This window comes from Rousettus aegyptiacus, unplaced genomic scaffold, assembly GCF_014176215.1.
Source record: "Rousettus aegyptiacus isolate mRouAeg1 unplaced genomic scaffold, mRouAeg1.p scaffold_m13_p_3, whole genome shotgun sequence".
In the NCBI taxonomy this organism is placed as follows: domain Eukaryota; kingdom Metazoa; phylum Chordata; class Mammalia; order Chiroptera; family Pteropodidae; genus Rousettus; species Rousettus aegyptiacus.
In genome coordinates, this window is record NW_023416306.1 from 50,310,149 (window position 1) to 50,334,320 (window position 24,172).

Genomic DNA, 24,172 nt, shown 5'->3' on the forward strand with positions numbered 1-24,172 from the left:
CCCTCTGCAGACTTTTGGTCTCATTTGTTCTTCTTTTCCTAGTTTTTAAAGATGTAATGTTAGGTTGTTTATTTGGGATTTTTCTTTTTGCTTGAGACAGGCCTGTAATGATATGAACTTTTCTCTTATTAATGCTTTTGCTATATCACAAAAGTTTTAACATGTATTTTCATGTTCATTGGTTTCTACATATCTTCTAATCTCTCCTTTTATTTCTTCTTTGACTCTTTCATTCCTTAACAGCATATTGTTTAATCTCCAAATATTTGTGGTTTTTCTACTTTCTTTTTGCAGTTGATCTCCAGTTTCCAAGCATCATGATTTGAAAATACACTTGGTCTGATTTTGACCTTCTTAAATTTGTTGAGGCTAGTTTTGTGTACCAATATGTGGTTTAGCTTTAAGAATGTTCCATCTGCACAAAGAAGAATGTATAATCTTGTATTTTGAGATGAAAGGCTCAGTAAACATCATTTATTTCCGATTAGTCTAATGAGTCATTCAAAGCTGACATTTTCTTATTGATTTACTGTTTGGACGATCTATCCATAGCTGTCAATGAGGTATTTATGTCTCCTATGATAATTTTGTTTTAGTCAGCTTCTCCCTTTAATTCTGTGAGTAGTCGCTTATATATATTTTGCAGCTCCATGATTGGGAGCATAGATAGGTGATAGATAGATGATAGATAGATAGATAGATAGATAGATAGATAGATAATAGATAAATGTTATGTCTTCTTGATTTATGGTCCCCTTTATCATTATATAGTGTTCGTTGTCTCTTGTTACTTTTTTTTTTTTATCTTGAAGTCTATTTTGTCAGATATAAGTATAGCTACACCTGCTTTTCTCTGGATGCCATTTGTTTGGGGTATCATTTTCCATCCTTTAACTTTGAGTCTATATTTGACTTTGCAGCTGAAATGTATCTCTTGAAGGCAGCATGATAGCTGGGTTTTGTTTTTTAATCCAATGTGCTACTCCATGCCTTTTTATTGGTGAGTGATCCATTTACAGTCAGGGTGATTATTGATATATGAGGTTACCCTATAGTCATTTTATCTTTTGTTTTCTTGTAGTTCTGTGTCTCCATTGTTTCTTTGCCCTTGTGTTTCTGTCTGCTATTTTAGTTTGGTAGCATTCTATGATTTTTCCTCTGTTCTCTCTTGTTTTATGTTATGTGCCTTAGTTCTAGTATTTTTGTGTGTGGTTACCATTAAGTTTCTGTGAAAGAAAATTTCACATATATAGTAGTCCTTTTTCTTCTGTGCGCATGTTATCTCCATTTACCTTTGCCAATTTGGACCTGTACTCCCTCTCATTTTGGGGTTGTTGTTGTTTTGTCTCAAATTATCCCTATTTATGTGAGTACATTTTTAATATGCAGTCCAACTATTATTATTGAATTGTCTATTTCTTCCTTTAATTATGTCAGTTTTTGCTTCACATATTTTTGGGCTCTGTTGTTTGGTGTGTATTTGTTTGTAATTGTTAATTTTCTCAATGAATTGACCCTTTAATCAATATATAATGTCCTTTATCTCTTGCAACAATTTTTATCTTAAAATCTACTTTGTCTGATATTGGCACAGCCGCACCAGCTCTCTTTTGGTTACTATTTACATAAAATACCTTTTACCATCCTCTTGCTTTCAACCTATTTGTGTCTTTGGATCTATACTTTTTTAGGCAGCATATAGTTGGATCATGTTTTTTTATCCATTCTGTGCTTGCATTGGAAAATTTAATACATTAACATAAGGTAACCATTCATAAGAAAGGACTTACTTCTGCCATTTTACTATTTGTTTTCTATGTTTTTTGTCCTTTTTGTTTCTCATTTCCTCCATCACTACCTTCTTTTTTGATTGATTTTTTCTCTTCGTACCATGTCGATTTCTTTCATCTCTTTTTCTGTATATTTTTGTTTTCTTCTTAGTGGTTGCCCTGGGGAATACAATAAATACTAACTTATTTTCAATATTATACAAAAACTCTTCCCCTTACTATCTTCCTCTCTAATGTTTTTGTCACAAATTCCATGATTTTACATTGTGCGCTCATCAACATAGATTGACAGTTATTGTTTTATGCATTTTTCTTTTAAATTATATAGAAAAAAGAGAAGAGTTACAAACCAAAAAGATAAAATATTGGTTTTTATAAATACCAATGTAGTTATTTTTTAACATTGTCCTTTATTTCTTCATATGACTTCAAGTTACTGTCTAGTGTCCTTTCATTTCAGAGTAAAAGACTCAGCTTAGCATTTCTTGCAGGATTGATTTACTAGTGATGAACTCCCTATCTTGTATATCTGAGAATGTCTTAATTTCTTCCAGATATAGAATTTTTGATTGACAATGGTTTTCTTTCTTTTAAATATGTCATTCCACTGACATCGAGTCTCCATGGTTTCTGAAGAGAAACCGACTATTAAATCTTACTGAGGATACCCCTTACATATGGTGAAAAATTTTGCTGCTTTTGAGATTCTTTCTTTATCTTTGACCTTTGACAGTTTAGCTATAATGTGTCTCAGTGTGAATCTCTGAGTTTATCCTGCTTGGATGTTATTGAGTATATTGGATGTATGGATGCTTATCTTTCATCAAACTTATGATGTTTTTAACCATTATTTTTAAAAATATTCTGTCTCTTTCTCTCTGGGACTCATATCATATATCTGTGTCTCACAGGTCTCTTAGTCTCTCACCATTGTTCTTCATTCTTTTGTCTTTCTGCTTCTCAGACTGGACAATCACAATTGACCCATCACTGATTCTTCTCACTGCTCAAATTTGCTATTGGACTCCTCTAGTGAACTTTTCATTCCAGTTATTTTACTTTTTAACTCCAGAATTTCTACTTTTTATAATTTCATTCTTTTTATTGATATTCTCTATTTGGTGAGACATCATTATTCTGGTTTCCTATAACTGAAAATATTTAAGGCATCTGATTTAAAGTCTTCATCTAGTAAGTCCTATGTCTGGTTTTCCTCAAGGATGGCTTCCGATCATTTCTTTTTATCCTATGAATGGGTCATACTTTATTATTTCTTTGCTTGCTTCACAATTTTGTGTTGAAAACATATAAACATTTTGAATATTATAATGTGGAAACTATGGAAATTTAATTCTCAACATTCTTAGAGTTTATTGCTTCTGCTTATTGTGTATTGTTGTTCTCTCTTTAGTAATTTTTCTAAAGTATTTTTCTAGTCAGTATACTTTGTTGTGTGTGGCCACCGAAACATATGTTCCTTTAACTTAGTGGTTAGCTAGTGCTATGATAGTGATTTCATTAAATAACTACAGTCAAAATTAGAAGAATAAAATTACTCTCCCATTTTTTATAGATTATCTCTGTGTTGGGCATGCCTTCAATGCTTAGCCAGGCCATTAATAATTATACTGTAGCCTTCACTTTGTGCCAGCATGGAGCTGGAAGGTCAGCTAGAGGTAAAAGTATAAGGGCTTCTCAGATGTGTTCCTAATGGATGTCCAGACTTGGGTATGAGCTTTAGCTTCTTCATTCCCAAGTACACATGACAAGTTTTAAAAGCCAGTACTTTCCCATGTATTTCCTTTCAACTTCTTCCTTCCCAGACATTTTTTTGTTTTTATTTGTCTATTGTTTATTCTGATTATTTTATCTCTTGCTCCATTCTGCGGTAGCCAATACTTTTGCCTTTAAGCACTTTTAGAAAACCCTGCCTGGGAAGCCACTCTAGCCCTGGGAACGCTTTAAATCAGATAAAACAAAGAAAAGCCCTTCAACTATTCTTTAGGGCCAAAACATGAGACCACAGATTTTTGAGAATAAGATCCATATTGCTCCCTCTGGCACTAGCACTTGAATCAGGTGTGCAGGTTGCCATCTTCATGGCTGCCATTGATCTGGGAGATGAGGGATGGCATGTGAGCAATTTAAAATACCACAGTACTCTCTTACTGCAATGCATCAGCTTCTTTCTTCATTAACCTTTCAATGGTGGTTGTGTTTATACGAGATTGCAATGTTACATGAAATTTGATTCTAACAGTTTTTGCCAGCTTATTAGTTGCTGTAGTGGAGGGATGGAATCTTGGAATCCCTGCTCTGGTATATTCAGTGATATCAATTGAAAGTTCTGCAACTTAATGAACGAGAATATGTTTAATTTTGTAAATGTTCTACATGTGCTTAAAAATAGTATGTAATCTCCACTCTTAGATGAAATACCATTTATATATACATATGATCCAATTTATTGATTCTACCATCCCAAATTTCTATATTCTTACTTTTTCTTTGTTTGTTTGTTTGTTTGCTTAACAATTAATTGGTAAGATATATGTATTCAATTTCTCACTGGAATAACAGATATGTGTGTTTCCCCCTGTAATTCTATTCATCTTTGTTTTATATACTTTGGACTGTGTTAATAGATGTTCGTTAATTTAGATATATTTCTCCCCAGTGAATTGAACATTTTGTCATTATTCAATAATATTCTTTATCTTTAAGTATACTTTTTATTTTAAAGCATAACAGGAATGAAGCAATATCAGCTTTCTATTGATTAGGATTTTCCAGCATATATTTTTCTATCTTTTAATTTTAATTTACAGATTTTGTATATGTCTCCTAAAAACAGCATATAGATAGATCTTTTTTTTTCAAGTCTAATAATATTAGTTCTTGGATAGAAGCATTTAATTCATGTAATTAAATTAGTGATATATTTAGATTAAATTTATTATATTTTTTCTTGCCTTTCCTATGTTCTATTTTCTCTCTTTTCTTGATTTCTACTGTATAGAGTTATTTTTTTCTCATTCTATTTTTCTCCTCTTATATTTTGGAAATTAGTTATGTGCTCAATATTTATTATTTTGAAAATCCTTCTGGAAAATATAATGTATACTTAATGCATCAGAGCTTAAATTCAAGAATAATTTTATCCCCTTCTTGACTAATGCGTGGTCTTTTGGAACTCTCATTCCTATTATCACTTTTCCAGACTTATGGGCTATTTTTGTCATGTATTTAGTTCTTGCCTATTTTTTTTTTTTTTGTATTGGAAGATGTTGTTATAATTATTTATAGTTAATATTTGTTAGAATTACCTTCATGTTTATCATACTCTTTGCTCTTCAATTCCACTTGAATCTCTGTTTGAAGTATACCCTTTACAATTTTATGTTTAGTCTATTGGTAGCAAACCCTCAGTTTTAGATTTCTTTCTTTTTTTTTTTAGGAACAAAGTAATATCACCAGATCTAATATGTGTTTGTAAGCCAGCAAAATCTCAGTCACCTGTATACTTTGCATCTACCCTGAAAGGAGGCAGTTGGTAGGGCAGATTTGGAATTTGAGAAGGAACAGAGGAGCAGGAAGAACTATATAAAAGTCATAAAGCCTGGCATGACCATATCTCAGTGTTCACCTATTACTATGGCCTAATTATTAATAACAATCTTCAGTCTCAAAAGTTTTATGATTTAGATAATAAATTCTATGGTCACTTGAAAAAGGTCCAAATGATTTGTAGCACACCTGGCTTCTGGAGCCATGCTTTCATTTATATTTAACTAAAAAAGATTGGGACTTTCGCCTCTAGCTGAAATGGAGCAAAATGATAAAATGGAGTAGTTTGTGGCAGTCCAAAGTTGTCACTTGAAAATAAGCAGAAAAGGTATATAAAGTACAAAAGCAAAAAGAAAAAAATATAGAGAAAGTTGGAGAAAGCTGCTAAAGCATTGAGAATGAGAAATCAAGATTCCAAAGGGAGATGAGCTGACAGTCACAGCTGCTTTTCCCCTGAAGGTGTGTGTCAATACTGCATGTGCAGCAGGAGGCAGGGAATTTAAATTTTGTCTGGGAAGAAGGCCGCTGTTAGGAGACAGAGAAATAAGCAAAGCCTCTGGTTGCCTTCCAGGGCTCGATAGACAAAACTGGAAGCTAAAAGGGCCAAGAATTCAGTGGAAAGAAAATGCTGAGCCTGACAAACAAAGAGTTTCCTTTTTGAAACATTTGCCAAATTATGCAACTGCGTGCGGAGAGGCAATTAAAAAAATAAATAATAAATAAAATAAAGTTAAATAAAATCAGGAAGTCTCTTAAAAGCAGGATTGAAGTTCGTGTAGTTTTTTTCATTTGTTTTTTTGTTTTGTTTTTTGTTTTCTAGTTTTACTCTACTAAGGAAACAGGAGTTATGGTGCATGGCTGCTAGGGGGAAATTTTATAGTTTTAAAAATTGACCAATCCAAAAGAAAAGCAAGAAAATGAGACATAAACTGGTGGGCAAAGGGGACAAAAGAAAAAAAAAATAAGATAGTAAAAATAAATCCAAATATATCAGTAATTACAATAAAGGTAAATAGATTACTCCAATTCAAAGACAATGGTAGCCAAACCGGTTTAAAAAACAACCACCACCATATATTGCTTATAACAGACGCTTCCTAAATAAAGAGGGACATTTTATAATAATGAAGAGTTCAGCGTACATGATGAAGTCACTCTATTTATCCCTTGCAATCTCAATATTTGTAAGAATTCCCAGAGTAAAGCACGCCAACATTCCCTTGGTTTCTTCTACTTGTCAACTCTCCTTCCCACTTACTGCACACAGTTCAATTCCCTATCAGCACTGTCATCTTGGCTTTCTGCCTGCTTGTCTACTATCTTCACTGCTTTACCCCAAGAGTGAACACACCCTTCTTTCTTTATTCCTCACAAACACAATACTATGGCTTATAGTAGATAATTGCTCAGGTTTAGGGATGACAAAAGACATTAACACACAGAACAGGAAACAGCTTTAAACTGGATTACAGATTTCAGTGTGCCCCAGATTCCTCGGTTGTTTTTTCCAAAGAGGACTCTACCACAATCATAAATTTCTCAAGCCCTGGCCAGCTGCCTGTTGCCATCTCACCTTCACTTTCCTCTGGATTCCAGAACCCTAAAGCTCTATTCCTCAGTATGCCAAGAATAATACGAAAAGATTCCTTTTATTTAATTTTACAGAACTTTTTATTCTGCCCTTTGTTTCAAGTTCACCCTTTTAAAGTTGTGGGTTGGGTGGTTGTGAGGGCTTGCTAGGCCTGCATGTATATAACAAGCAGCCCCATCACAGCATCTCTCAGGACAACAGTACCCTTTCTTCTAATGTATAATCTTAGGTTGTAGAAGCAGCCCGAGTTTTTAAAAAGCATCTCTTCATCCCTTTGTTTCGTGCTGTGGTTATATTATAAATGCCAAAAGAGAGGGAGAGAGGGGATGCAGGAGCAAAATTTCTCATGAGGTAAGAAGACCTGGAATCTATAGTTTGGGATTCGTTTTTTCAACAAAAAGTAATATCTTCTGTGAAATTTTGGGGACGAATGGAAGGATAGATGGAGAATGGGGAGCAGAGAAGCAGGTCAGTTATGCTGAGATGTATGGAGTATCTAAGAGCTTTTATTTGCACATATGCTGCATGTTACTGATATACAGTAGGGGTTGATCTAATGTATAAAGGAGTTTAGAAGAATAGACTGACCTCTTAGTGAAGGCTGTAAATGAAGAATCAATTGGCCAAAAAGTGAAAATATAAATGGCAGGAGTTTCAAAATAAACAGTGCTGGAGGTGAAGTTCAACTCCGAAGAGAGCCAAGTTGAAATGTGTGGGGGCAGAGGAAAGATTGTGAATTGGAAATGGGGCGGCAGTGCATGTGAAGTGATTCTGATGTAAATCAGAAGGTTTGTTGTTGTTGTTGTTGTTGTTGTTGTTTTAAAAAAAGAAAGAACATAAAATCCAGAATTGCTGGGTTAATTTTAAGATGGAGATAGGGAGAGGCAGGAAGCAAAGGATCTTAGATGTTGACAGAAGGATTGTAACTCTACTGGCTCTTCACATGCAATTAAAAAACTAAATTTTCACCCATTTATATCTTCCTTCCACGGTAGTTTGGTTCTCTGCCAAACTCTGGGTAATAAAAGGAGTCTGCAAGATCTCTAAATACAGAGCTGCAGCTTTACAGGGGAGAAGTCAAATCAAGATAACAAGGTAAGAATGAAACCACTGTTCTGATAGATTTTTGTCAGATTTTGCAGAGTTAGATCTTGGGAACCATGATGTATTTTTATTTGTATAAAATAAAGAATTAGGCTGATTTGCTATTGTTGCCAATAACAGTATAAGTTGATATGATAAATGCTACTAACTTATAATTCTATTTTAATTTACTTTGAGGGATTTAGAAAATTATTAATTGCTAAAATAGATTGTAATAGTCTTTCTAGACTATTACAACTTCTTGAAGGAAGTTGATAATTCTACTTCATACTCCTAATGCTTATCCAAGACAGACTAAAAATTGTTTAGCTGCCATCTCCTCAAAATCATCTGCTCAAAAATAAACCTTTTGTGAAAAAAAATAAGGAACCAACATCCTAAATGGGTAAGTTCAAAAGCTCATTAGTTTTGCTGCTCTTCTTCATTTAGATTTTCCTTTAAAGTTTGTCTCATTCTGTTTATTTCTTGCTGTCTTCCTTGTGGCAATTTTTTGCTCCTCGCCCTTTTCTCTGTCTTGTATTTCCATGCATGAATATACGCCTACAGACCATTTTAATAAAGAAAATGGTGCAAAATCCAAAAGTATTGTGGCTGCACACAAAATGATTCTAGAAAGTTTTTGGAGACTTGAGAACAAAGTGTCTGGGACTAGAACTAGATCTTCTTGACTCCCCCTCCTCATCACTGTGCTTCTTTAGCTCGCGTCAGCCCCGTTTGCCACCGTGGTCCTATGCTGTTCCCAACATTTTCCCTATTGCTTCTCACATGTGTCTTTCAAATCCTTGATGTTTCTCTTTTAATTTTATCCCTGAAAAGGCACAGCTCTGTGTTCGGAAAAATTCAGAATTCTCTATTTCTCAGAGTTTGGGGTGCTTGTGCTGAATAATATAGCTGGGTAGTGTCTTTTAAACAGTTAAGAACTCTGCACGGGCTTCGCTTTCTGTAATTCAAATTTCACAATTTCTGCATTCTTCTTTGAAAGAGTCTTGGATTTCCTACTAATCCTTGGCTGGTGCCTGAAAAATTCATTTTCTCAGATACTCATTGACATTTCCCAACACTGTTTAACTCACAATATCTACAGCTAAAATGTTCCTCTTTCTCCTTCCTATTTATACAGAGGAAAGAATTCTGAGGGGGAACTTTCACTTAGGAATTGAAAAAGGGCTAAAGGTAAGGAAAGAGATTGAGAGATGGGAGCTGCCACTCCTGGCCAGGGTCTGTAGAGGGTTAAAGAAACAGTTTGTAACTAATTGCAGGGAAATACTTCAGGGGTGGGGTGGTTGGCGTGGAGCGGGGAAAGGCAGGGTGGGAAGGAATGGGGGAGTTGGCAAGCAGCATTGGGGAAGAAAAAATATACATTTGGAGAATTTTTATGCCAGTTTATCTGATAATATGATATCTTTTTTGGAGATTTGAGTGTGACTGTGTCAAAATCAATGTATCTTTCATTCAACAAGTTGAAACGTTGGCAAAAACAGTAGGAACTGAGCGTCAGAATTCTTCTTCACATTATTTTACAGCAGGAACATTTAGAAATATTAAGACCAAAAATAATGTCCTTGAACAGCAGAAAGAAACCTTAATTCTATCAAAAACCAAAAGGATGCTTGGTTCAAGGACATCAGGAAATCGTGGTAGAACCCACAAACCCCTTTAGGTTTCCTTCTGAGTTCTCTGGTGCTGACATCGGCATGCAAAAGGAACTTTTAAAAGGACACAGCCTTAGAGCACAGGCAAAGTTCATTGTGGGGTGGGGGGTGGTAATGGGGAGTAAAGAATTTGGGATACTTCTCCCTGTAGCAGACTCATAGCACAGGCTCACATACTGGCCTTATAATTATTGGTAGATCATGCCATAACTGTGATGGTTTTATTTTTGTTTTTGCTTTAAGTAAAGAGTACAATATAGCATAACAGTCAAACACAGATGTTTAGAGTCCGACAGACCTCAAATCCATCATCTATCAGTGACTAGTTGGGTGATTTTGGATCTTACTTGATTTTCCTGAGCCTGACTTTTTTCTCTCTGGTACAAAATGTAAAGCAAACAAACAGACAACAACAACAACAAACCACCTTACACACGTGAGGTGTTGTGATGGTAAAGCAAGACAGAAGCACTCATTAAAGGTAACTGTTATTAATGTCTGAACATGTATTAAATGTGAGATATGTTTCACTTATTATCTCATGTAATTCTTACAGCACTTCTGCGAGGTAAACATTGTTTTCTCCACTTATAAAATTAAGCAGGTGAGATTTGGAAAGATTGTACTAACCCAAGATGGCATATTCAGTGAATTTCAGACAGAGATTAAAACCCTGAGTCAATTCCTATGAAGAAAAAAAAAAAAGAACCATGAAAGAAAACAAATTCCAAACAACTTTATTTAGTGCATCTCTAATCTTTTTTGTGAAGCCATTTTTTATTCAAAGTTCCCATCATTTTCAAAAATAAAAATATTAATGAAGTAACATTAAAGCCTGATACCTATTTTCTTTAGGGCTACATTCATTACCAGCTGAGGGAAAAGGTACCGGCCAGCCACTATTTTCTTAGTTTACTTTCATTTGCCATTTCTATCAGTATTGCCAGAACCAAAAGGAGTCCACCCACAAACTTGGCTGCCTGCTTCACTTTTAATGAGCACACTAGTCCACATCCAACTTTCCTTCACTTTGAATACCTCATAAATTGGATGATTGTCACAATTTTCCCTAGCAATACTAGTGTGTCTGAGACATTTGCAATTGTAAGAATGTTTTGCTCATTACTTCTCTTGAGTTTCTTAGCAAGATCCAATATTTTCTTAAAGAATTTGACAGAATTTCATAGTTTTCCACAACCGCCATGTTCGAATTTCAAGCACACTAACTTCTTAGCCCACTAGCTCTATCAATGGCAATTATTTAAGAAATGCTATTTAAGCAGTTTCTATTCTCTTTATAAAGAGATTATGTGCCTTTTCCCATGTCCACATAAGAGTACTCAAACCTGTGGAGAATGTTTATGAGTTTATTTGAGCTAAACTGGTAACAATGCCAGGAAACAAGCTATCAAATGCTCCAGAGAATGACAGTTTTGTGGTTTCCTTTATACCTTTGGAGTTAAGAAGAGAATATAGAAAAGATTACATGAAGGTGGGACAAAGCAGGCAGGGGTTGGGTTACAGGACAGTTAATAAGATTACATGCTTTCTTGAAGGTAGTCATACCTGTCAAGAGGTATTACTTCTGGCGTTTCAAAGGTATGTTAACCTAGATGCGTGAGAACAATGGATGGGGCTGTCTTAGAAACCTTTCTCTAAAGAATTTATATGACTGGGACAAAACTATCCACTATAACCTGCCCAGTTAGGAATTTATAATCAGATTACCCTGTGAGGTTACTTTAGGTTAGATTTATTACATCGTCTTTTTTTCTTCCACACCCCATGTTATTTCTTTTGGCTGCTTATTACACCCAAACATGAATTTTCCTCTAACCTGAATTTATTAGTTCCAAAGTTTTTCCTCCCGAGGTTTTTTTTTTCCATCATTTTTTTACACATATATTATGTATTACTTGTCCACATTCCTTGGCAATCTTGTTTAAACAATATTTTATCAGTAGTTGGCATGATTGCTTCATATTGGTAAATTAGTATTAGTATTAAGTTCCCTTGAGTAATATTTCTTTCTAATAAGAAATATTAAAAAGAAAAAAGTTCTGCCATAGATATAGGCACCAACATTCACTCTAATGTAATTTGGTGGCTATTGTCAGCTTCTCTTTTTAAAAAATTTACTATAACTTGCATAAAATTCATATTACCTGAATATATATGTAGCATTACTTTATCAAAGAGGATGCATATTGTTTCTTCACTGACTTATTCAAGAGCCATATGGTTTGTGAAACCATATTGTAATTGTCACTACCTGATGGTTGTTTAATAGAATAAATTGGATGTTATTAGCTCAAACAAATTTTGGAGGGTCCTATGCCTAGGACATGACATGTAATGCTTACATCTGGCTGTCCAATTATTAGTACCTTATATTATGTCAAGTGAAAGGATTTCTCCTCAGTACTATGAAGTCCATTAGAGTAGCATTTAGAAGCATTAATTTATTTGCATTGTGATTGCCAGTGTGGAAAATTATTGTTTATAAATCCTTGTACCTTTTAATTCATAAAAGTATAAAAATTAGATAGAAGTCCATTCCTTAGCAGCAGCCAATTTTTTTTTTCTGGTTATGTGTGGCAGATGCTCCTAAAAGAATATCTGGGTTTAGATTCATTGGTTCCCCTATTATCTAGGCTGAACCTTGCAGTGACTAGTATAACCTCTAGGTTTGTGGTTCATTGTTAGGTCCAAATAACTTTTGTATGTATTCTTTGCAAGACCTCTTCTTGGCAAGGAGACATCGTTTACATTCTTTTGCTCTGTATCATTGGATAAACTCAGGAAGAGATAGTATCTGTCCAGAGGAGGAAAATGGTTAAGTTTTATCTTGGAGAAGAATAAGACTCAGAAGACTGTGTTTAGTACAGTTTTTCCACTTTCATAGTTTTTACCTCAAACCCAGCTACCAGGTAACCAGGGCTGAGCCTACTACTTAGAATGAAGAGCCCATGTAAAGGATGAAGTCAGCAATTTGGAGAAACAACTGAAGCAGCCCAGGAAGCAGGCAAGGTGGGAGACAAAGGCTTCTCATACTGTGGTGAACAAGTTTCCAGACCTCTGAGCTGTATTTTTTTTTTTATCATTAATAAAGCAGTTTAGTTTAAACTTTTATGGGAATTAAGCATCCACATCAATGGCAGGCTTCTATACTCTTAATTTTAAAAGTCTTCTAATAACCAAATTTAATATCATCTAATACATAATGCAGTGAATTACTGGATGGTGATCACATTTTTGGTTGTGAAAAAAAATCTCATGATCTATCCAGTAGTAATATTCAAAACGTTTAATAGCTGGTATGGCATGTGCATAGGTAAATGAGGAAGGAACCAGTCACATGGAACATGCGTCCACTTCCTCTCTGACCATTTTCAAAGTGGTTGTAGCAATTTATGCTCTCATCTGTCATGTATAAAAATTCCAGTTGTCCTAAATCCTTGCAAATAGTAGGGATTTTCTGTCTTTGTCATTTTGGCCATTCTGCTGGGTAGACACTGTGGTTCTCCTTTAACTTTAATGCATACATTTTCTTTACCTTTCCTAAAAATATGTTATGTTAGTCTGGGACAACTAGTATTTTTCCCCAGACTTGAGTTAGCTAGCAAACACTTTAGGAAAAAAAAAATTCCCTTAGAATTGTAATTTTGGAGCTGAGGCACTCCTCTGTTGTGTCCCAGGTGTGAGGCAACATTAATTAGGGAAGAAAACAAACCATGATACTGTATTTACATTTCAGAAAAAAAATAGAAATCACTTTTTAAAAATGTTATACTATAGTAGGAAAAGAAGGATTTTTCTCTTAATCTCATGGTCACAAATTAAGTTTTTATAGCCTTAGAATGCAATATACATTAAGAAAATTTAGTCAAGTTATTGTTAAATTATTACAAGCTAATAATAATCCACCCTCATTAATTTTCTTAATTAAAGTTTTGTTCAAATAACATATAATTTAACAAAGTATCTGTTTTGTGTAATTTATCACAAGTATTTGATAAACCTTATCATATAGAAGTTCTACATGTGACCATAAAAGTACTAAAGGCTGATTGGTTGACTGTTGTTGTTTTTTTTTTTTTTTTTAGCATAAGGACAATTCTTATCTTCTAATTGGGTGTTAGGAGACTTAAAATAGAAAGTTCAAGGAAAGCAAAGTGCATTTTTGAAAGCAAGCACTTTACTAACTAGTAGTTGACTTCCATTCTTAAGGAGAAAACTTTTTTTAAAAAAATATTTTTAAAAGTGGGGGCGGCACACTTTTATCTTTTACTATTGTATTGTAAAGTTTTGCTACCTCAACTAGGGCTTTGGGCTCCCTTCTCTAGGTCTTAGATTTTAGAGACCGGAGTCCTTCTTTCCCCATTCCATAAACATCCACTATATCCTTGTAGAATCTCCTCTTATTCTTTAGTTTTCCAAAGCTGCCTTCAGATGAAGCTTTCTAGTTCCCAGGGTCAATTACAGAAGTATATAGTGGCACCTCTATGCACTGGGAATGGAAATTAGGTGTACTTTCACTGGCCTTAAATATACATGTGTGGAATCTGGAATAAATTTTTTCTTATTCGTGTTTTATGTAATTGAAAAATATACCTTACCCAAATCAACCTGCTTCCTAGCCAAATGAGCCAATTTAAATCTAAAGTTTTACCTGTCCAAAAACTTTATGCTTCTCTTAAAAACTAAATGGAAAGTCACATGATAGAATTTAGAATAACACCCACAGAACTGTATCCTTGTTAGGATTTGGAATTGTGCAAATACTAAACCACTTTATGCGTTGGAATACAGGCACTATTCCCAGAGTCAAAGCTGACATTAATGGACAAGTTTTCATCTTCAGTTAAGTGATCTGTTTTGATTGTACTGTTGCCAGTTCCAGATGCCCTCACACTTGGTGGCATATATTTGCAGAGAATAGGCAAGATCCAAAAATAATTCTTCTATACATATATACATATGTACATACGTATATACAGAGGCAATTACTCTCTTTTCATGAATAAACAGAGATGGTACATTTTGATACACCAGTATTTCCTGCCCTTGCAAGCTGTCTTCTTTTGTGGACTAGGTATTAAGTTTTTAGAAAGCAGAATGAGTCAAGTCTAAAGCAGTGAACTTAATTAAAACATTAGATTTTATCTCTAGTTTGAGTAATGATTTATGACCTATGACTCAGATATATACACATGCTGCGGCATAGCATCTGCTTTTTCCTTATTTATTTCTCAGCAAAGCTTTTGTCCAGGCTGGATTTTGCACCCACTCCTTCCTCCTGACACCTTCTACAGAATGTTGTGCCAGAATTATTTGCTGTGACTCAGTTTTAATCATATCTTCTAAAACCTTTTTCTACCCTCCTGACGTCTTACAAGCTAAAATGAAACAAATCAAGGACTGCATCCTCTTACCCCCATCCAAAACAAATGAGTAGTTTCATTGGTTTCTGGAGATGGGACATTGCACTGTATAAGAATATATTCAACTAGTTATTAAATTTCATACATGAGACATAAGGACAACACCAAAAAGTTCCCTGATAAACTGGAACTTTTCTCTGTGCTTTCTTCACACTTTGTTTCTCTTTGCTGTTGTTAATATTTTAAAGAAACAGCAGCAAGATACAGAGGAAAACGCAGTTGCAGGTACCACTCTGTGAGTTGGGAGACCTGAGTTCTGTTACCCACTCACTAGCTGTGTGACTTTGAGTAAGATCTGTTCTGAATATCACTTCCCTCATCTGTGTAATAGGGAGTTCTAGGCCAACTCCCAACTCTGCAGTTGTTAATGGTACTCAGTGGACTACAGAGGTGGTTCAGCAAATATCTGACATTAATTTCACAGGTTCTGGAGCTCTAAAGCATCCATCCATACGCCTAATCAAAATGTCCTTTTGCTCATTTAAATAGTTTTATTGTCCTCAGTGACCGACATTACAATCTTCTCTTTTAAAAAATTTTTTGCAATTTCATAATTAACATATCAAGTTGTGATTTTTTTCTTCTTCTTTTTTTAACCTGCTTGGGATTCATTGGGATTTTTGGATCTGAGGATTGGAGTCTTTCAATAATTCTAGAAAGTTATCAGCCTTTATATCTTTAAATATCATTCCTTTCCTATTCTATCATCTCCTTCTAAAATTCCAAATAGATAATCATTAGGCCATTTTATTCTGTTCTCCAAGTCTCTTACTCCTTTTAACATATTTTCCACTTATATCTCTCTCTGGATAATATTCCAAATAATGTCTTCAGATATATTTTCTAGTTCACCAGCTCTCTTAATCTGTTTCTAATCTGCTGTTTAATCAACCCACAGATCTTTAATTTCGATTAGATATTTTTCATTTCTAGATAGTCTATTTGGATCTTTTTCAAATCTATTCTTTTCTCATGTTTTACTCTTTTTTAGAACTCTACTCATATTAAAGTCAGTTAATTTATATGCCATTTCTGATCGTTCTAATATAAGAAGCCTTTGCAGGTTGTTTCCTAATGTCTGTTCCTTCTATAGGCTCTCATCGTGGTGCTTGCTATTCCTATTGCTTTATAAATCTTGACTGAAAACGATTCATTTGCTCTGGAAATTTTTCCGTGTGAATACTTTGTGGCTTCGGCTACAGCTGAGTTTGTTGAGATAAGATTTGTGTTTGCCCTTCCCATTTGTCTTGGAACACTACCAACTTAAAACCATTTTATGTTAAATTCTCTGTTTCAGGCTTTTAAAAGCACACAGGTAGTATAATTTCAGACTGCAAACCAACATGAGGGACAACTTTTCCTGAAGAAATAATGTCTCAAAGAAATGTTTTTTTCATCTAGTGCCAGAGTTGAGACAAATAAGCTTCCTAGCTGGCCCCTTCTGCAGATGGGGTTTATTTATCTCAATCATCCTAATACTGTGAATATTTCCCTTTGGGTATGCAGGTTTATGCAGCAATTTCCTATTAGAATTCTCACCGTAGGCATATCCTGGGTTTTATCTCCTGGCCCCTGCACTTCATATAGTTTGTCTGTCCTGTCTCTTCATTTACATAAAACTTTAGGAAAAAGCCAAAATTGCTTGACTCCCAGTGTTTTGAACATTATACCTTTATTACTTTCATACCAGCTCAACAATAAGTTTGGAAAGATTTTTTAAAAATATTTCTTTCGGCACTTTAGTTTTTGTCAGGAGGGTTAGTCATGGTAACTAATGGTTATGCTGAAAATACGAGTCTCTGATTAATTAACTTTGTAATGAGCAATGTTATAAATTTAAACATATAAACCATATTTATATTAATAAATTAACAATTTTCTATATTTTAATCTCTCAGAGTTTTATGTAATATTTCTTATTCAGAAAAGGATTCCACGCCTTTAAAATTTTTGAAAATTCCCTCTTCCAACTGTAAAGTGTAATAGCTTTTCTTTATAATGCTGCTAAATCTATTTGCTAGCTAACTAGACCACTACTGATGGTATATAAATTGGGCTTCTGTCTCCCTTATGGGGTCATGGACTCATATTTTCAAACTTTTAATTTTGTTTTCTTAGTAGCAAAATCTTTCTGACCTAGAAAACTTTTAAGCAGAAGCTCAGTATGGATAAGGGGTTTCTGCTCTGGGTGTGGGATAGGAAGGAGGATCTGAAATCCAACAAGTTTGAATTCCTTCAGTCCTTTCCTGGAGCACCTCATGAATTTTGAAAATGTTTGCTTGAGGTTTGAGTAATAGGACCTTGGGCAAGTTACTCAGTCTTGCTGTGTCTCAGTTTTCTCATCTGCAAAATAGGGAAAATAAGAGTACACCTTGACAAAGTTGCTATGATGATTGAATGAATTAAGTATATAAATCACATAATACAGTACTTGGTATATAGTCAACACTATATAAACATTAATTTTAAAAAACACAGGAGAACTTTTAACTCTGCATACGCCTATTGAATATTTAATATTCATACTCTTATTTTTTTACAAAATTCATTACTTGTAAATGTCCAATTTTACTTAAAAAGAATTTTAAAAGAAAAAGAAAAAATGATTTCAACTTTAAACCTCAGAGTTAAACTAAAACATGTTCCATGTTATTTCTTTCCCATGTGCTGATTTCTTTTAGCATTTAGAACTTTCTGAATCCACACACAAAAAATTTTATAGACTTTTCTTTTTATTGTAATTTTTCCTAAGACAAAATGTAGCCATGTCCATGGCTTACTCGGATTTCAGATCTATCTCCACATAAAACATGACTCCAGGTTAATTCCCTTGTCTGCTTGCCTCATCCTACCTGCTGTCAGGTTAGTGAAAGGAGAGGAGGAGGACACAGGGCTGAGGCAGAACTTGTGCATTTTTCCACGGGTGGCATCTTTTGGGTGGGCAAGGGGCTTGTGCCACTTTGTATAGAAGTGAGCCCAAGGAGAGAGGAAGGAAGGAGCCAAACTGGGAGCTTGTACAGGATCACAGGAAAGAGAGCCGAAGGGATAGGAAGACTCTGGCTTTCTTTCACTCTCTTCATTTTTTGAGATAAGGAGACTGAGACCTGGAGAGATCCTGGATCTAAGCTTGGAAATGGGAGGTCATTCTACCTCCAAGTCTTCAAAAATCACTAAAGATTTGGTCTAACACAGCTTGGTCTCTAAAGTATGTGAAGCATGAGGAAGGGTGCTGGAGGAGAATGCAACAACACATTGAACTAAATAATTTAAAAATTTTCAGTCACACTGAAACCATAGGGCCTAAGGCCAAACAGAAATTCATTTTCTTTAATGCTTTAGAAAGAGCAGACCCAAAAACAAGAATACCTGGGTTTTATTAGACTAAGTCATATAAAACTGTTATTTTTGTAGGTCAAAATGAAGTAGTGCCAATTATACAATTCAGCTCCATCACTCTGTAGATCTTTGGGATTTGGACAGGGTCTCTACATCTGTCCAGTAGGTGATGCCTGCCTTATATAGTTTGTAGGGTCAAAAGTACAAAAACATTTACTGAGTGCCTGCTATGGATACTTGCTCGGGAAACAAAGATTACTAAAGTACAACCTTTGTTTCCAAGGAACTAGCAGTCCAGCAGAGGAAATAGAGACACAGAGTTAGATATGATAAGAAGCTAAGAAAGGAAGCATTAAATTCTACTGGAATATGGGTAGTTAGAGAGACATAGGTATTTGAATTGGGCTCTAAGGGATAAACAGAAGTTTCCCAGGCAAAGGGAGGAACAGCTTGAGCAAAGGCAGGGTGGTGTTAAAGTGTATGACGAATTAAGGAACAGTCACCAGTCCAATGGGTCTGAAATGTACAGGTATAGAGGGAAAGGCTGCATGAGGCCAGAAAGATTGAAGGGGCAGTTAGCACCAGTGTATAAAAATGATTAGATACGACTGTATCTAGGAAAACTGCGGAAAAACATAGAAGTGGTTTACAAAGTTTAAATATTTTTCGCCTTGAAGCTATAAAAGGAGTTTTCCCTAAAAACTCATATTATCCCTCTCCTCCTTTCACAAGGGGTTTGGCTTGAGTTGTAGATTAATTTGCGAAGAGAGAAATGTTCTCTCTTGGGTCCAGGTAAGTGATTTATAGGAACTTGCAGAGTGGTGAAGAGTGGGAGGACAGGAAGTGATTCAGTTTGGGTAAGGAGAGTGCTATCTCATTGTTCCCCAAACTTCAACCTCCCCTTCATCCGTGTCACTTATTCTGATCTCCCTCTGCAAGAAAGAAGTGAAACCATTACATCCAAGGGAGCAGAGGAGTAGTGTGAGAACCCTCCTTTCTCACCCTCTTCTTTCTGCTTTCCTGCAAAATCTCCCAGAATGAAGTCATATGGTGTTGCCAAGCTTAGTCATATACCCTATTTTCCTCCCCTTCTACAAGCCAGGACCAGTTTGAGGGCACTGTCTTCTTCTAGTAATTTGATAGTACCCACACAATGGGTTTCTACAACCCCACCATACCCTCACAGATCCTCTGCCCATGAAAGAACATGCAAGCTTGACAAAGGCAGTGAATGGAATTTAAGGCGCAGGAATTTAATTTCAACTCATTCTACCAAGACCTCCACAGAATAAAAGAAAACCAGATGGGCTTGATTTCAGATTCTGGCTTTGCTACTTATTAGCTATGTGGCCTTTTGCAAAACACTTAATCTCTCTCAGCTTCTATTTCCTGACCTCATAAAGGGAGACAATCATATTCAAATACCAGAATCATAGTGACAGTTAGAGATAACGTATATAAAGCATCTGGCCCACAGAGGAGGCCCAAGACACTGTAACTGCTATCACCATTATCATCATCACCACCACCACCATTATTAAGAGCTTGAACTAATGCAGGCTCCTTGCTGGTTTTATTTCTTCCCTTTTACTGCCTTCTATTTATTCCTCACATAGCGGCCAGAGTACTCTTTAAAAAACGTCCCACATTACTTAAAACCCTTCTTTGGCTTGCCTTTGCACTTTGAATAAGATTCGAGATCCTTCTCTAACCCTCCAAGACACAGCCTCTTCCTGCTCCCCATCTCCCTCCCTGCCCCCATGTCTGTCCCCTTCCATCTCCACTCTCATTACATTAGAGTCTCCTCATTGACCACTCTGCTCCAAACACACTGGCCCACTTAGTTCTCTAAACATTACAAGTTTTGTCAGGACCTTTGCCCCTGAGGTTTTGCCTGCCTAGAAGCCACCCTCTCCCTCCTCCCTTCCATACATTCTTCACACCCTTTGGGTACACCTTAAATGCCACCTTCTGCAACCGTACTACCTTAACATCCATCTGCTCTTTTATCTTCTTTAGCAGACTAATTCTTATTTATGACTTTATTTCATAATGATTTATTTGTATAATTATTTACCTATTATCTTACCTTCCCCAAAGGGAATGAATTCTAGAAGGGCAAAAAAGAGTTTGCTTTGTTCAGTACTGTATCCCCAGCACCTAGCTCAGCACAGGTGTTTGATTTATTATTGTTGTGATTATGAAGCAGCACTCTGTGCTGTAGTACAAAGAGATACAAATCCAGCATCATTTGTGATCAGGATCTCAGGGAGATAGGATTTCCTTACGATGATTACTAGCCACAGTTCTTTTCAAAGCACTTAACTATTTACTAGGACATCAAAGTTTGAACTTCTAATTTTCTATAATTTTCATATTTTCAAATTTTCCATAACGAAAATGTAATTTTAATAAAAAATTTCTTGTAACTCTGTATTTTAACAAGACCCTCCTCACAGGCAATCAATCTGATTAAATAAATTTGTTTTAAATGTAAAATTCACAATAAGGTGAGCAAAACCAACATTCTTAACATTCTTATGGGTATTGGTATTTTAAAAGAGGGGAATTGCTAATCACAGAGCACAGTCTGACATATAAGAGAATAAAATGATTCAATAAGTGATTTTCCAGTTGGTCAAATATAGATAATATGACAAAGTAAAATGCAAATTTTCAGGCAGAGTCCCATGGGTTAATGCTGATGACATACATAGTTCAATATGGAATACATGGCAAATAACTCGGCACTTGTCGAATATAAGTTCCTGGAAGTCTTCTCCAGCCAAAGAGGCAATTACACATATTTCAACTTTGGAAAGGACTACATATGTACCATACATTTTTGTTGTTGTTGCTCAAAAAGAAATTACCAACTAATGAATTTCTATTTAAGATACTATTTCTTGATAGATTAAATTTTTTTTTCAGATTTAAAAAAATAATAATTAAATAGATGTCATTTCCTCTGGAATGTCCCCCCCCACCCCCCACCCCACACACACATGGACACTTCTTACCCACTCCTTCCTTTTTTCTTAAAAAAACTCTATTTCCTTTTCTTATCTAAAATGTGGCTTTCCCCACATGACATCCCAATTATCAAAACCCACTCCTTTTCCTTGTGTGCCCATCTTCCAGGGACAACAGAAAAAGTAACACATTTTTCATTTTCCATTGCTCTTGCTAACACCAGCCCTGGGTCCAACTTTTTATCTTAATTTCTTTTCATTCTGGCCACCAGGGATCCTGACGTTCTTTTCCATTCCATGTTGCTTCACTGTCATCCGTCTTGATGACTCAAGTGCCCGCTCTGATGATTCTTTAGTATTCTTCTCCAGTAGTTCATCCAAAAAGCCTTGTTTTGATTACATCATCAGAGTATCTCAACCTCTGGAATGGGGAACATTGGAATTTCTTATATGCAAACAACCTCCTGTAATGTCTTTCTACTTCTCCCACTCCCATTCTTTAAAATCTTTTTTAAAATAATTCTCAACATTGTGGTAAAATATACACCACAAAATTTACTATTTTAACCATTTTAGGTATACAGTGCATTCGCATGAATTACTTTCACATTGTTGAGCAATCATCACCATAGTCCAGCCCTAAAACTTCTTTCAGCTTACAAAAGTGAAACTCAATATCCATGAACAATTAGCTCTTCATTCCCTAGTTAATTCTTTTATACAGTCTCCAAAAAACTGTTACAGACTTTTCCCACTTATCCTCAAAAAATTTAAACTCATATGTTTCTCTTAATCTCTATAACTTTTCTCACAGTCTATGAAGAAGATTCAGACCATTTACAAAACCCTCAAGTTCATGTTCATAGACCTTGAAATTCCATATCGCTCTCATTTTCTCACTTTTCCTCCTTTCCTACAGAAAGAAGTATGCCTCTTCCTTTTGAAAGCTGACCCTGCCACTAAAGTCCTTTCCTCTCTTTTTTCTCTTTCTCCTCTGGGACTTTGTTATATCAGTTTTCTCGTTTACATTGGTTCCTCTATCTCTGCATTAAAACATCCCCAAGAGTCCCACATCACAATAAAAAACATCAATAACAATAATAATTTTTAAAAACATGTATTATGTTCCTACTATGTGCCAACAACTGCGATGAGTGCTTAAAATATATCCTCTCATATATTTTTCACAAACCCAATGAGTTCAAATTATTATGAGGAAAATTATGGTTGTGAGGAAACAGACTTTAGAGTCATCAAATAACTTGCCCAAGACCACCTAACTAGTAAGTAGCATCTTCCTTTCTCCATACTACTCTATCAAAATACCATTATCTTTGTTTTCCTTTTATAACGGTACTTAAAAAAAAAAAGTCTCACTTCCTCCTTCCAGAGATTATACACCCACATCCAAAAAAATAAGAAATTAAAAATTAAAAAAGCTGTGGAGGCTCTGTGGCAGACGCAACCCTGAACTGGGAGTGAACCTTGTGTTCTAATCCTGACTCAGTGGCTAGGGGCGATGTGACTTAGTGGAGCCAGAACTGGGATCTTTGGGGCTCTCTCTCATGCTAATATTAAAGGACTATACGAAATGCCTGCAGCACTCATCACCTTCCATCCCCTCCTTACTGTCTCACTAACAGTACTCTGTCCTCACTGCTTTTTGCTTAGGCTATTTTAATTGGCCTCCTAACTGGCCACCTTTCCTGTCTCTTCCTTTTTCCCTTCCTTCAGATGGTCCTTCACACATGTAATTTTTATAAAATTACATTTATAAAACATTTTTGATGATATTTTGCTTGCTTAGAAAATGTTCAAAAGATTCCTGTTGGCTATAGGATAAAAATTCAAACTTCTTACTGTTGTACTCACAGCTCTTTGCATGCTAGTCCCAACATAACATATAAAACTTCACTTTGTCTAAACTGGATTATATGTATGGTTGAGATAAGCACTTGGGGAGAGGGGGGTCTCTAAATTATTCTTTATACTAAATGTAAAAGTAAATCAAACATTTAGGTATTAAATAGTAACAATAAAACTTTTAGAATATGACATAATAAATTTATTTATAATCTTGGAAGAGGGAAGTTCTTTTGAAGCAGGACGCAAAACCTAGAAGTTCTACAAGAAAAGACTGATTACTTTTTAGCATATAATACTCGAAAAATTATGTATGGCAAAAAAAATGCCATTAGCAAAGTCTTAAGATACGTGTTACTAAGGAAAAATTTTCAATACATATCACGGACAAGGGTTTCATGTCTTAATTTAATAAGAATTCATATAAATCAATAACAGAAATTGGCAACGAATGTTTTTTAAAAGATGCTCAATCTCGCTAAATAATCAAGTGAGATGCTGTCAACTCTTTAGAAAAACAAACATTTTAAAGGTGATGACACTCACAGTTGCTCAGGAAATGGAGAAAAAGGCATGAACCAGGATTGTTGAAAAAACAATAAATGAATACAAACTATTAGAAGTGGATTGGGTAATATCTGTTAAAATAGAAGATGCATGTACCTTTGATTGAGCAATTTCTCTGCTAGGAATTTATTCTATCAATGAATTTACAAAGGTTTACCAAAAATCACAATCACACATAGCTGTCAGTTGCAGCATTGGTGATATTAGAAAAAAGGAAAGAAAGAAAAAACTGGAAGCAGCCTAAGTGTTAATCAATAAAAGATTAGTTATGGATATTGATATGATT

At 35.1% G+C, this 24,172-nt stretch overlaps 1 protein-coding gene across 2 annotated transcripts in view; it reads left to right on the forward strand.

Annotated features, from left to right (window-relative positions):
* Nucleotides 1-7,282: 7,282 nt before the first annotated feature.
* IL33 (interleukin 33) overlaps nucleotides 7,283-24,172 on the forward strand; it is a 33,824-nt gene continuing 16,934 nt past the window's right edge. Inside the window, exons 1-2 of one of the 2 annotated variants that reach the window (XM_016138378.2) lie at nucleotides 7,283-7,299; nucleotides 7,944-8,043. The gene's annotated coding sequence lies outside the window, so the exon portion shown is untranslated. Of the gene's footprint in view, nucleotides 7,300-7,943; nucleotides 8,044-9,191; nucleotides 9,226-24,172 lie in introns of those variants that run through there. The other variant, XM_016138379.2, reaches the window with a different exon arrangement.